This window comes from Antennarius striatus, chromosome 9 (assembly GCF_040054535.1).
Source record: "Antennarius striatus isolate MH-2024 chromosome 9, ASM4005453v1, whole genome shotgun sequence".
NCBI classification, from domain to species: domain Eukaryota; kingdom Metazoa; phylum Chordata; class Actinopteri; order Lophiiformes; family Antennariidae; genus Antennarius; species Antennarius striatus.
Window position 1 is genome coordinate 12394087 of NC_090784.1, and position 15489 is coordinate 12409575.

The following is a 15489-nucleotide window of genomic DNA, read 5'->3' on the forward strand; positions in this document are numbered from 1 at the left end:
TGTTATGTCCATGTCAAATAAATAAACAAACAAAGACTCCTATCAACTGTTTAAAGCACTTTTGTGACTCACGGAACGCAGCGCATTTCCAGATGCCGTCAGCCAATAGAATGCGCGCACTTTATCACGTGACTACCTACTAAAAATCCCCAATGAGGTGAAGTTGCGCATGTCGATGCACGAATGCCTGAGGGATTACTGTATAGTCCAGGTTGGGAGACTGCCTTTCCCTTGACTGCTGGTGATAACTCCCCTCCGTTCTTATCACGCACTGAGTGAATGACAGGAAGGGAAACATGAGGTCAGATATTTTCCTCAAGAACGAAATAAACAAAACGGTATCAAGCGGTTACAATTATTTTCTGTTCCGACTCTGTTCCGGGACATTAAAAAATATAAAGTTTTCTGTTTCGTTCCTGGTGAAATACCAAAAATTTCTGGTTTCGTTTTCGTTTTCAAAGCCCTGATACACATCTCTCAGCCACTCATTCACTTTCTCCTCCCCCATGCAGTCTTTATGATTGGCCTAAACAATGATGCCGGCTGGAAACCGTTTTTACATTTCCAAAGGCAACCAAGAACAGTCACAAACAATTTCTCATGCCCTGTGGTCTGTATGGATTCTGTGCTGGTCCCCTCTTACTCCACATTGTGGTTCACGGGTTTATCAAAAGTGAGAGGGACCTTGTCCATTTTTGTAATGTAGTCTGCCTGGATCTTTATGTTGGCAATCTTGTCGCTGCAGTAAGACGCGGAAGGTCAGCTTTTCTTTATAAAAGCTGACAATCTGAAGCTTTAGTTGCTGCATCACATTACTCCTTATGCAGATGGCGAGATGACATCTTTTGATGTAACAAAAGCACCAAGATGGACCTCCTTGACAGTATTCAATAGCCATGTCTTGTGCAATCGTTACTGCTTTCAGTCAAATGGAGAATGTAGACAGACTTCTCCCGGCTGTTCTTCGTTCAAGAATCCATTGTTCAAGCTGGTCTTAAAACTCCGGCCACCTCGCTTTGTTCCCTCGGAAACGCAGTTTCGTTTTTTTAACCTGGCGCAGTTCATCCTCCTGCTTCCTCTACCTCCAAAACCATAGATTTATTTTGAATTCTCTTGTGGGTGCTCCATTTACGTTTACCACAACGTAATTGATGGCATGGAATTTAAAATTAACCTCGTAAGCGTGTCTTTTCTGATGCCATTGTGGAGGGTCTTTGGCCAAACATACGTGGTTATGCAGGACACCGGTGGTACAGTGTATCTACCGGTGCTTTGCATAATGTTCTCCAATAGGTTTATCGCTGCCAGCGTGCGTAGTGATGTAATATGTCACTATGTCGCTGGGAAATGTTTCAGAGGGTCAATCTAGCAGTTGCTGACCAAAATCGCACATTTTTAAAAAATTTTGAACTCAGTGCACACATAAGGCACTTCGTGATAAAAGGCGCAGCGCAGATGTTTGAGATACTTCAAGGCCTTAAATGCACCTTATGGTGTGGAAAATACAGTATACTAATTTTTTTTTTTTTTAAAAGAACATTGTGTGACTTGGAGCTGAGGACCTGGAGTTTCATGTCTGTCTCTCGTTCATTCATTCCACCATACAATGACTGTGTGTCTCTGCCCAGATTTGTTTCCTACAGTTAGCACATGCACACCATTAGAAAATTACATTTTTTTAGTTTCACTCCCTTAAAATTCTGTTTTCTCCATCTACAATGTAGACAGCATGTAAAAACAGTATTGAACATTTTACCATTTTCTCAGTGCTGTTAACATTATATTTTTACCAGATGTCACATACAAGCCGCACATGCAAACCTTGTTCATAAATTAAGTAAAAAATGGGATGACAGAGGGGAAAATTACTGAACAAACTTAAATGTCGGCAAGCACAAACACATCTTGTTCTATTTTCTGAAACCAAATGAGTTTCACTGGCTGTGTGTTTGGGATCAATATCTTGCTGAAATGTTCACCCTCGTTTCATCTTTATCATCCTGGTAGATGGCAGCAGACTTTTAGCAAGAATAGAATATAATCGCCTTTATCGTAATGGTATCAAATTCTACCTGTGAAATACAACAAAATCAAGAATGTTTTGGTATTTTTTCATTCTTCTTTGCTTCAGTCATATGAAGGTTACCAGTGCTGTTTGCTGACAGCCCCACACCATGATCTTCTAACCTCAAAACGTCTCTGTTGGAATGGTGTTTTTGGGGTGATGTGAAGTGAAACTTCACTTCCAAACATGGTGTCTGTTACAATATACAAAGAGTTCAATTTTGGTCTCATCAGACTAAATTATGCATTTCAAAGGGTTTTCTGAATGTAGTGCAGCAAACTTCAACATAGTTTCAACATATTTATTTCTTCATCAATGGAGTCTTGCGTGGTGAGCATCAATACAGCCCACTGAGTGCTGATTGCAGTTTTCTTTGAAGCTTTTGTATCAGCTAATTCCAGGTCTTTCTGAGGTTCTCCACATGTGCTTCTTGGCTCTTGGACAAGTCTTCTGATAATTCTTTTAACTGCTCTGTCCGAAATCTTGCAGGGAACTCCTGGTCGTGGCCAGTTAATGGTGAAATGATATTGCTTCCAATTCCAAAGTATGGCCCAAAAGCGCTCACTGGAACATTCAGAAGTGAAAAAATCGTGCAATCAATACCATAAGTATGTTTTGCAACAATAAGATTGCAAAGGTTTTGAAAGACTTTGCTTTTAACCATGTTTAACACCTTGGCAGTGAGACACCTTTTCATAGGCCATCAGTTGGAACTGTACCATCTGATATTAATTTGCACACCTTCATTCCCTGTTCCTGCTGTGCTCCTACCTGATGTACATTGCTGCCATCAAACGGGTGCTCTTCAATATTCAAGATGTAGGTGAACATTGAACTGATCTTCATGTGTTGTTTTTATGTCCCTTAATTGTTTATGGTAAGTGATGCGTTTGGTTGATCTCACCAAAGAATATGGCCAAAAATCTACAGTCAACACATTATTAAAACAAAAGGAAGTTTAAGGAGCTTAAGGCATTGCGTGGGTGGTTGGAGAAGATCAAAAGGAGGACTGTAATTCACTCTTGTCCGGCATCGTGAGATAGGAGCGCATGAACCAAAGAGGGCAAAAAACAATGGGGACAGCTGTTAAAAGGTAAATGGCCGTCATGATTATTCTTTACTCTATTCTTTGTTTTTACGTTATGCACAACTCATTTATTGTGTAATAATCTAATCATAACATGTATTTGTTACATGTTTTGAAGCATTTTTATGCTTTAGAAAAAAAATTATGTTGGAATTTTTGTGGGCTTGGAACAGATTAGGGCATTTGCAGGGAAAACGCGTCTCTACTTAAGAAATTAATTGGTTCCGGGAGAAATTACGTAAGTAGAGGTACCACTGTATATTGTCCTTGGTGAGATATAGGTTTCATTTCATCGAGGACAGGGAGAGAGCGAGAGGCAAGGCGCAAGTGTCGCCCGAAAGCTGTAGTCACGTGAGACCGTACGCACATCCTATTGGCTGAAAGCATCCGTGTGTGCACTACATCTCGAAACTCACAGTTCCGCATACAAGTTTACTTTTGCCTTGTGAAGTAGTTTTTTTTTTGCGAAACTATTGCAATGACTCCCAAACCTACTGCAATTTGTACAGTGGTTTGACATCAGTACAAGGAGGCTTCATAAACGATTAAATTATACTTAAATAAAATAAATATTTGGTCGCTATATCGCAAATCTTTTTTTTTCATGGGTGGTCATGGAATATATTAATCGAGAGTAATCAACCAAGGATAGATCCCGTTCTATTGGCCAAAATGCAAAAAGCTGTCCAAAATGAGGCTCCAGTGTTGCAGAAATTAAGGATTTTCTCCTAGCACATCATTTCGGGCCACTTTCAACTCAGTAATACTTCCAGAAATTCCATTTAAACTTTTCTAATCGAAGATTTTTCTTGCTTCCTCAATTGTTTTCAAAAAAAGCTTTACCATGTTGGGTATTTTGGAGCGCTAAATAAATACCTTGATAGAGGTCTACGGTAACTAAAGTTCCCACTCTCTACAACAAGTCCAGAAATTAAGTCTGAAAATCCCTGAAAAAAGGTAGAATGTAATCAACTTTATTAATTCCCAATAGGAAATTAGTCCACTGTACCACACAAAATGTGTGTTAGTCTGTGTGTGAGTAATATAGACATGTGTCTTGTAGTGTTGCGGGCCTGTGGGTATACGCCTGTAACACACACACACACACACACACACACACACGGGAGATTAACATGTTATTGTCAGCACTGATGGGACAGCTACATAGCTCTGGATAACACTGTTGCTCTGTGCTACCTGTCCAATTCATGCAGGAGAAAAAGTACAATGAGCAGTGTGAAAGATGAGAAAGTGGGTTTTGCAGGCTAAGGTTGTTTCAAGGGTAGAGCTAGCATTACTGTCCATCTACCAGTGCTACATCCACTTTGTGGACAACAGACAGGACCATTTAAGACTACAACAAACTTCATAAACTGTAACAAGGGATTTGTTTCCCAAAAATGTAGCAATATGAGCACATGCGAGACACAGCAATCCAATTTAATAGGCCAACATCAACCTCCATGTTGGTAGAGGATCGCATTCATATTAATAACTGGTGTGTGATCAGGTGGCACGGTGGTACAGTGGGTAGCCGTGTTGTGGCAGAGCAGGGCAGTTCCCAGTTTGAGTTTGCATGTTCTCCCTGTGTCTATGTGGGTTCTCTTGGGGCTCTTTGGCTTTATCCCACATCCAAAATATGCACTTCAGTTGAACTGGCTGGTCTCAAATTGTCCATTGGTCTGAGTGATTGTCTGTCCTATATGTGGCTTCACGGTGCACTGGCGCCGCGCCCGGAGTGTCCCCTGCCTGTGATAGGCTCCAACAACCCCACAACACGCAACAGTGGAAGAAGCCGATATTGAAGATGTACAAGTGAGTGGTGTGTAATCACTTACTGCCTGCCATTCACCAAGCATGGAAATTTCATGATCAAAGCACTAGCGTTGCGGAGATTGACTATTTTAAAGCCCCACTATTAACAGATGACTTCCAGATCAGTTGGAGATGAACCAGCTTTATGAAGAGGGCCAACTGAAACCTGTTTTAAGACAAGGGACCATCAAGTTCTGGAAAGAAGTACCAATGGAAAAATAATCAAATGTTAAACAGATTGTGGGGTGGCACGGTGGCACAGTGGGTAGCCCTGCCACCGCACAACAAAGCGGTTACAGATTTGAGTCCCGCTCTGTACCGAGTTTGCATGCTCTCCCCGTGTCTGAGTGGGTTCTCTCCTGGATCTCCAGCTTCCTCCCACCGTCAAAAACATGCGCTTCAGGTTAATTGGCTGGTCCAAACTTGCCCGTAGGAGTGAGTGGGTGTGTGCATGGTTGTCTGTCTTTGTGCGTGGCACCGTGGTGCACTGGCGCCGTGCCGGAGTTTCCCCCACCTCACGCCCTATGCCAGCTGTGGCTCCAGCTCCCTGTGACGAGCTGCAGCGGATACAGCGGAATAAAATGAATGAATGAATAAATGGGTTGCGCTTAAGATACTGTTACACTCGAGTCAACATACGTATGCAAGTCTGTGTTTTCTACCCTGAAACAAGTGAATTTAAAGTATTTATTTGTTCTGACATGTGAAAGAATTGCTTTTAAGTGGCAACAAGTGACTATAAACCAAGTTTGAAAAGGATACTCCTTGGCAAGGAATGCCAGACATCTCACCAAGCAACAAGCATGGTAAGAGAATCACAATATTGAGGGAAAATTGAGGAAAATAGCTCACCTATATTAAAAGAAAAAAACTTTCTACTCATGCTTTGAGGTTTACCTCAGCTATACATTTATTGGTGCTTTGACAATGCTCTAAGACAGGCTATCTTTGTGATTGAGTTTTTCCAGTTATCCTTTGCTGTCCTCTGCCTAACAGCTTTACCCACATACAACTCAAATTCCAATGAAGTTGGGACATTGTGTAAAACATAAAAACAGAATACAATGATTTGCAAATCTGTTTCAACATATCATCAGTTGAATACACTACAAAAGAAAAGATATTTAATGTTCAAACTGATAAACTAAGTTTTTTGCAAATACTTTGAATTTCATACCTGTAAAACATTCCAAATAAGCTGGGACAGAGACAACAAAACACTGGGAAAGCTGAGGAATATTAAAAAGAAGCACCTGTTTGGAACATTCCACAGATGAACAGGTTCATTTGGAAACAGGCGAGCATCATGATTTGGTACAAAATTAGCATCTTTGAAAGGCTTTATTCAAATGCAAAGATGGGTGAGGTTCACCACTTTGTGAACAACTGCGTGACCAAAAGCTTAACAATTTTAAAATGCTTCTCATCTACAACTGCAAAGGAACTTCAGGATATCATTATCGGGAGCCCAAAATACCATCAAAAGATTCAGAGAATCTGCAGAAATCTCTGCACATAAGCAGCAAGGCTGAAAACCAATATTGAATGCCTGTGACCTTCGATTCCTCAGGCGGCACTACATTAAAAACTGACATCAATGTGTAAATGATATTACCACATGGGTTTAGGAACACTTCAGGAAACCTCTGTCAGTTAACAGTTTGTCGCTACATAGACAAGTGCAATTTAAAACTCTACCATGAAAAACATTAGCCATATAATAGCAACAAGACATGCCAACAGCTTCTCTGGGTCCAAGCCCATCTGAGATGGATTTATGAAAAATGGAAAATTTTGCTGTGGTCTTACAAGTCGACATTTCCAATTGTTTTAAGAAATTATGGACGTCATATCCTCCGGGCCAGAGGGGAAAAGGACCATCCAGATTGTTATCAGCGCAAAGTTCAAAAGCCAGCATCTATGATGGCGTTGGGGTGGGTTGGTGTCCATGGCATGGGTGACTTGCACATTTGGGAAGGTGCCATTAATGCTGTACGGTACATACAGGTTTTGGAGCAACATATGTTCCCATCCAAGCAATGTCTTTTTCAGGGATGTTCCTGCTCATTTCAGCAAGACAATGAGCCAAATATCTGTCTAGCTGATCTGTCCATCCACACTGTTCACACTGCTGAAACCTCACAGCCCCTTTATATCAACAATAGCAGACATTTATGTCATCCTCAGTAGCCTGCTTTTAAAGGTCAGCCCATTATGCGGGTTGTGGGGAACCATGTGTTACTGGTCCTGGTCTCAAATCCAACACTGGTAACGGTTCTGAAGGACACTTATTTGAAGACTGCAAGTCTTATCTTGAAGACCTTGCAGTCTTCAAATAAGGTCTTTTTGACAGAAAAAAAGACTTGAAAAGGAGAGAAAGAAGATCAATTGCTGTACACTAGTTTCCATAGTTCTAAAGTTATAACCCAACAATTTCAAAATTGCCGCATCTCATAATCTTAAAAAAAAAAAAAATTCTCAAATCACGATTATCAAAACATGTAAGTTCTACTAACACTGAATACATAAAGTATACCTCCGTCTTTCCTTAAAATGTAACTTCAGGTTGCTACAGGTCTTGCCTGTCTTTCATAATGACTCAAAATAATAATCCTTTCTCTTTGTTAGATCTTCAGTTTATTCGTCAAGCTACAGATTGTTTAGCATAGTTAAGATACACTTGCTTCTTTTCCATTAAGTAGCAACTCCACCAGGAATTGGTGTTTACATGGGATGTTTCTAGGCAAGTCCCAGCTTGGGCTTGCACCAGGAGCTAGTATGACTACGCCACTGTGGCTCAGTGTAAACGAATTCAGTAAGCCACAAAAAGCCACATTCTGTGTCGTAGACAGCAGCTTGCTATAATAGCAAGTAAACTTACAAGTAAACATTGAGTAATATTTTGCATGACTGTATCTTCACATAGTGAATGCAAGTTTTCAATTGTTGGGGGGTGTAGAGCCACAGTTGTCGTGGTGTGTGTGGGGGGGGGGTTACCCCCGGGAAAGTGGGGTTGTTTTCCTGCATTCTAGTGCATTCTGAGGGCAAAATCTTCTGTTCAGTTTACTTACAAAAATACACTAAAGTCAATAGTTGAAGCTTAACTATATTTATATCCTACTTTATGCAGGTATAAAATGTGAGATTCAACAATTGAAAACTTGCATTCACTATGTGAAGATACAGTCATACAAAATATTACTCAATGTTTACTTGTAAGTTTTACTTAAGACTAGAAGACATTTTCACTTTGACTTAGACACTTTGATTTTAATAAATTTGATTCTTGGTATTACTCAATGTTTACTTGTGATTTTACTTCCTATTATAGCAAGTGAGGTGAATACACATTTACATGCATTGCTGGTTATTCCTGCCGGTCATAGGGATCAAAAGTCTAAGACTACAAAAAGGCATTGATATCATCTTTCATTTACCTTCTGATCGGTCTGTCACCACTCCTAAACCCTCAAAATGAGCTGTAGAGGGCTAGTGCCATGTAAGGTCCAGATACCAGCCCAGGAATTATTATGTGATTTAATGTGACATCAGAGCAAAAGGGCCTTAGTGGGTACAGCGGATTTGCAATGACTCAAAACAAATCCAAGACAAAGTTGGATGTCATTGTGCTGACAAAGTCATCAGTAGACCAATGGTATTGAATAAAAGGGAAATAGTCGTGATTGATCCAGATTCCTAATATGTCTTTGAACAAAGCACAACTTCCCTTTTTTGTTGCCCCATTCTGACTTTTTAAAGGATGTCATTGGAATACTTTCCAATTTAACACATATTTACAAAAAAAAAATCATCTCACTGTGTATATTGTATGCCATTTCCCAATGGCATTTCAGACCGCCAAAAAAAAGTCTGAAATGCCAGACACACACACAGGGTAGCAGCTAATGCCCCTCACAACACACCGTCAATATTTCACACTGAACTACTTTCTAAGAAAGTTACTTCTGGAGTTGGGCATCAGAACAATTCTGCTGATAGTTTTTATTTTAAATGTAATTTGCACTCAAAGTTTAAGATTTATCTATTGTAATTTCTGCATCATGGGTTGGATGGGTATGTATAGCACTGCCATGCCAAAAAATGTCAGGTCAGCACATTAAAACATCTGTACTAAACTAATTTCATATAATAATGTACATCCAACATGGGTAAACATGTTGACATACCTGGTGTACAACTTAGCATGCACCATGTTTCATGTGTTGCACCTGTCTCCCTAGTCTTTCTCACGGTCAACAATAGTTTGAGGTTGTGTGATAATCCATACAGCTTTGTTCACAAGATCTCTCAAAATGTTTGAAATCAACTTTGATAAAATTTAGGTTAGGTGTGTATCTTGGAACTGGCACTTCATTACATGCCAAAGCAATAAGAGTCAGATGTGGATTCAGGAATAGTTCAATTTATAACATTTTGTCAACATCATGATTATCACCTATTAAAAATGGACAACTAATGACGTTCTCCTACTTTGTGCAATTGAACCTAGATCAAAGAGAATTCTGGACAAAGCTGTGTTGTATTGTAATTATGAGTGTTTGTGTGTTCGTCCCTCCGTTGGTTAGTCTACCAAATATTTTCGCAACTGTTGCAGATAGAATGATGAAACAAAAAGCCCTTTACTCGGGTGGCAAGGGGGATGACAATGAGATAATGACCTTGAGAAAACTTAGTCAAGGTTAAATTTGAACTTCTGGACACTCAGGAACGACATATGCTAGAAAGAGTAGGGAGAAGGCCATTGTGAGTAGACCATAGATCAAAGCTAGTGCTTTGATCAATGATAGTAGGTCAGGGCACTAGCTTTGATTTTTGACCTATGCAAGTAGGTCAGGGTATAATTTTAAATTCAGGGGTGTCGCGGGATGTTGCAGTTCGTGACTGCCTTGGTTCTAGTTTGCTGTTGTTCTCCTCCATAAAAGACACACTGTATGATGCAATTTTCACAAACTGGCAGTAGCTCAGTCCACTGGGCCTGTATGTATGTGTATGAAAGAAGATTTAAAAAGCGTGGAAAAAATAATTTTAGTACAGGGATAAATAAAGTAAAATTCTTTATTCTTCTTTCTGAAGAGGCCTCCCTCACTCTTTCCTTTCTGGTCCATAGCCAAGATGGTTATGCTGGGCATGAGAATTGTGTGTTGTTCTACGCTCAGTTTTCCAGCTTTTCTAAGCATGCCACCCAGGTACTTATAGTGTGCTACAATTTTGCATACTTTTAGTTTGAAAGCCATTCTACATTTAAGGTGGCCAGAAGGACTATGGAGGTATGTGAGGTATGAGGTATTTGGAATACAGCAATAGGTATGTCTGTCACAGTAGTCTTGTTTGTGCTTTAGCCTGGACTGTGCAAGAATCAGATTTTTCCAACATTTTTCTCAAAAATGCAGATCTGGAAATTTAGCATTTTTCCTTGTGGCCATGAAGTGGACTTTCTCATACCCACACCTTGAAATTCAAGTGTTAACCTGCTGAAGGTGATGCTGACATGGGAGAAACACACTATCACTTCACAAGAACGTGACAGACTGGCAAAGTTGGGAACATCAATGGAGCAATACAGGTTTGGTGATAACCCCTTCCTCTGACAAATACAATCAATTGAACAGACACATTGTGAACAGAACTTCCAGGAAAGTGTTTGAGCCATTTCCATTTCCAATGAAAAACTTAAAATCGATCAATACTTTATTAAGCCCAGAGGAAATTACACAACACTAAACTGCTCAGCACTAAAATTGCTCAACACTAAACTGTGATTATATGAATATCGATAATCACTGCAAACCATTAAATGTGGAGTATCAGGGCAAACAAACACCGGTTGGCTGCAAAAATGGGATGATTTTATTTTTCCTGCAGGTTTTATTGTTTCTGCTTTTTATAAAAGACAATGAAACTGATTTTAGGGGAAATAACGGAACTTTTTAAAGAGAATGAAAAGGTTTTCAACTTCTTTTGGAACGTACTCTGCAGAATTTGAAACTAATAAGCAACACTATACATTCTATGAGTTATATAATTATTTCTTCAAGACATTTCCACCATTACCACTCTTAAACCAGTCCAGTTGATTCTTTAAGGTTTGCTGGACTTACCATTACCAAAACTCTTAAAAATTTGTTTTTGATAAACTGTACAGAAAACGCATCGTGCATAAATCACCAATTATCGAGAAACACCGATGTGTGATGCGTTTATCTGTAATATTGAGATTTACTTTTATAAGAAGGCTAGCAGACAAAGGAAAAACTGTAAGGTGGAACCACTTCAACAAATCCTTATAAAACAGAGCTGTGGATCAGTTTTCCGCTCCCCACGTGTAAAATAATCTCACGATGGCGATAATGTGTGTTCTGGCTGAACGTGACAAGCTACTTTTGTGACTAGCATACTGCAAGCTAGCACGGACAGCCAGCAGCTAGCTGTTAATGGCTTCTCTGCAGCTGGTCTTTTGTAGGACCACTAACCGGTTTCAGTCCTGTGCTGCTCCAACGTGCTTCGCGACCTGATTTCCTTCGAGGCGCATCGGCTGCGTCGTCGGTGGGCTCACACTCAAGGAACAGACTTCGTTGAAAAACATCCAATTTCGTCTTGATAGCATACGAAGAAGGCGGCCGTCCTTCTCCTCTCAGACGATGGTTTCCGTCATGAGAAGCACGCACAGGAGACCTCCTTTTTTCCTGAACTGAGAGTCGCTGAAGGTCTCACCAGGAAGAGAGAACGTTTTTTCCCCCCTCCACAACAACCCTAAGCTACACAGCAAGTCGTTTTCCGGATAGCAGTAGCAAATCCCGATCCGCCCCCATTATAGTTATTTATTTTCTGACCCTGTGCTCCAAATTGTACATTTGTTCCACAACCAATGAGGACGTGGAGGGACTGACAGAGCCCGCCCCCTCCGCGCGCGCCCTGGTCCTCACTGCCACAGCTTGGTGGGGTGGCAAGATGACTCCTTCCGTCGAGAGCACCGCGGTTGCCTCCCTGCGGCAGCTGCTCCCTGTATGGTCTGCGCACTGTGGCAGGCACACGGTAATACAGCAGATAACAGCAACATGGCCGACCCCTGAAGTCCTCAATGGGGTCGTGTTGCTCCCATGTGTGCTTTCAGTACCACTGTGTTCAAGAGCTGTGTGTGCTGTCAGTGTTGCTGGTGGTTTACTTGTCAACCGGACTGGATGTGCTTGGTCCTCCAAGGGTTAACAAGTCTCAGCCATTTTGTGGGTCAGATTTGTTACAAAATGGCGCCACCACGCCTTGCCTGGTGGACTACAAAACTCCATTTTGCTCAAGGGGGACAGGGGGACCCACCTCTGATGGGAAAAAAAAATCATAGAAAAAGTTATATTAAAAAAAACCCCACTCCAAACCCATGTGTCTAACACAGTAGTTGAACAGGAAGTCCAGATTTTATCTGATATTCTGTGATCACATATTTACTTCCTCTAACCAGTGGACCCATCAGTGTTACTTGGTTTTTAGCTCAGTGTGCATATCACAGTGCTGGGAATGTGGGCAACTTTTTAACTAAACCACATCATGCGGTGCTATTTTACACTTGCCACCCATAAAACACTCAGTGACATTAAGGGAGGGTTGGGTATCATTCACTACGCAAGACAGCAGTACTGGTACCCAATGGTACCTTTACTCAGCACCTAACTCCCTTAAGCACAGCAGTGCACTATGAGTTGTAAAAAGTAAGTTACCGCATATTTTAACAACAGAATGGATGTTGTCAGACACAGGAAGTTAGAGAAATTGCTCTTTGTACAACTAAATAAATTGATTAAAACAGCACTGCATTGGGCAAATACGCAAAATGTACATGTAACTGCCAAAAGTGTCATTAATAACTAACAATGTTGCAACATTGCCATATCAAACAATATCATGTTATCACAGTACTTGTTACTGTAATATTTTGGTTTTATTCTCAGGGTTTTGATATACTGAATAACTCGTCTTACATTATTTAAGTACTTTATGTTGGAAACAGGGAGATAGCACTGTAACTTCACAGCAAGAAGTTACGGGTTCCATTCCTGACCTTAGATTTCTCTGTGTGGACTTTTGGCAATCAATCCATCAATCAATATGAACTCAGTAGCTGACTGGTGTCAGTTGCAAATGGGATTTCAGATGGAATCATGCCTGGTTGTATGTTCAAAGTTGCTAATGCCCCTAGCAACTGAGCCCTAACTAGGTAATTAAGGATATGTTCATTAAAATGCGAAGAGTACGTTTGTGTTGTGGACAGGCTCCCTGTGGCTGCTGTATGGTACTTGGATTTCAAGCTGTCATGGAAATCTGTTGAGTGTTTGTCACCTTTGAGACTATGCCACCTGTATTGGTGATTAAATGATAGCATGTCTCATACAAGTATTTGAATAAACCATGTCCTTGCTTTACTTTTGTGATTGCTGGTAGATTTAGAATGTCAGCATGTCGAAAGGATGACTTTTATTCAGTAACCCACTTGTCAAGGAATTATAGAAAATGTGTCCTAATCATTGGTTTGTCAGCCCACTAAGTTATATGAGAATTTCTCTTCAAGCTGTACCTTGACATATAGTGTAGTTCATCCAAAAAATAGTGTACCGTAAGTTTGCTTTAGGAGTCTTACAATCAATATGGAGAGACAGATGCAGTCACAAGGGAGAGACCATACAGGATCCAACTAGTTAATACTGTAGATGATTCAGAAATGCTTTACTTGGCACCAGGAAATCTACAGCACCATTTGGAAAATAATTGGAGACACTGAACTAGTGTTTTTGTTGTCGTGGCCCATAGACTGTCATCTGGGCATACAGGAAATAATGGGGAATTTATTCCAAATTGACTGAGCAACCTCTTTGCTGAAGTCACTATCCCTAAATTTGAGAGAGACTTCAACCATCTTCTTATTACACTTTCTTTGCCTGTTGGGCCACTTCTGACCCCAATTCAGTTCAGTCCCCATTCTCATGGGCTCACAAATTTCCTAAGGACATACAGCTACCTGAAAACTTAAAGAGTAAAAAGAAGGCAGGAGCTCAATGGATTGCCTTTGTGCTGCTTAGAAATTTGAAGATAAGCATGTTTTTTTTAATAGTATACTCTGTGGTTGTCTGCTGCAAACCCTCTATGATTGACCGGGAGGACAATGAATTGTAATGATCCAACATCCTATTTTGCATACTTGAAGCAGACTGTAACATTTCCCTGCTGACTTTCGGTGTGATTAATATAATGTGTATACAACTGAATACGTTCATAGGCAAGTAGTGAAATGCTTTTTAATGTTTAGTATTTTGACACATGATTAGTCTTGCAATGTCCCAGAGCTTACCAGATTTTAATTTGCTGTGAAACGAGTACCATAATCAGGGAATCTATATGGGATGTGGACATCAATAGAAAGAACACAGCATTTAATCTGGGCAAGGAATTTATGAATGTCAAAAGGTACAAATTAAATAGGAGTTTGTAGTTTTTCAAACGTGCTCTTATATATTGATTATTGTTCATGGTGAGATTAAACACTTCTCTGAACATCCTCTAGATCAGTCACCTAACACAAACTCCATAGAGACCGTGTCTGCTCCCCAACCCCATAAAATGATTAGATCATATAGCGGAGATGTTACTCACACAAACCTAATAGAAAATAAGACCAACACCACAGAGTTGCATCTTGTTAGAAACATTAAATATGGACTATTAAACATTCACTCAATGATATTCAGAGAATTTTTAAATAATTGATCTTATGTCAGATCACCACATAGATATTTTCTGCTTGACTGAATCCTGGATGGGTCATGAACATTATTTTAGTTAATGGAATGATACAGGTCTGACTGCTTGGCATCTCTGTCTGTTGCACCTCCACCAGTGCAATTCGAGGTCAGGTGTAGGGTCATCAGCTAGTCCCATCATTCACTGATATTTCGCCCCTGAGCCACGACACCCTCCATGAGGGGATCAATGGCTTTGTGGAGATGTCTCCCGATGGGCCCCAACTATAATCCCTCCTCTGCTCAGCCTCCTCTGCCAGCTCCTTGATGGCCTTTCTCAGGCTGGATCCAGTCAATCCTGCAGCATGGCCAGATTGCAGACACCCTCCCCACCCCCCAAAAACCCGTGCATCTGACCTCCACAGGGTGAATGGTCGCGGACCACCTTCACCTCTGCACTCCTCCACCAGCTCACTCTACTACAATGTACACTGTTTAAATGAAGCCACTCCTCCGAGTCCAGTGATTCTTGACCTGGGTTCGATCGAACCCTATAGGGGTTCGGTGAGTCAGTCTCAGGGGTTTGGTGGAGAAGGAAGACAAAACACCCGGCACGATGTGTCAAGTGTTTTTGCCGAACATACACGAATCACTGTGTACGTTTGACACATCGTGTCAATTCGTGATGACACACCCCCTTTAGCCATCACTGTCTGCAGGTGATCAAGCTACATCGATTAGCCTACCTGAGCTACAGGGTATTTTGCGCACTATCCAAA

At 40.8% G+C, this 15489-nt stretch overlaps 1 long non-coding RNA gene across 1 annotated transcript in view; it reads right to left on the reverse strand.

Moving 5' to 3' along the window:
* Positions 1 to 11900, reverse strand: part of LOC137600937 (uncharacterized) — a 30616-nt gene extending 18716 nt beyond the window's left edge. The window contains exon 1 of the long non-coding RNA XR_011037009.1: positions 11459 to 11900. This is a non-coding gene — a long non-coding RNA (uncharacterized lncRNA). The remainder of the gene's footprint in view (positions 1 to 11458) is intronic.
* Between the last annotated feature and the right edge of the window lie 3589 nt (positions 11901 to 15489).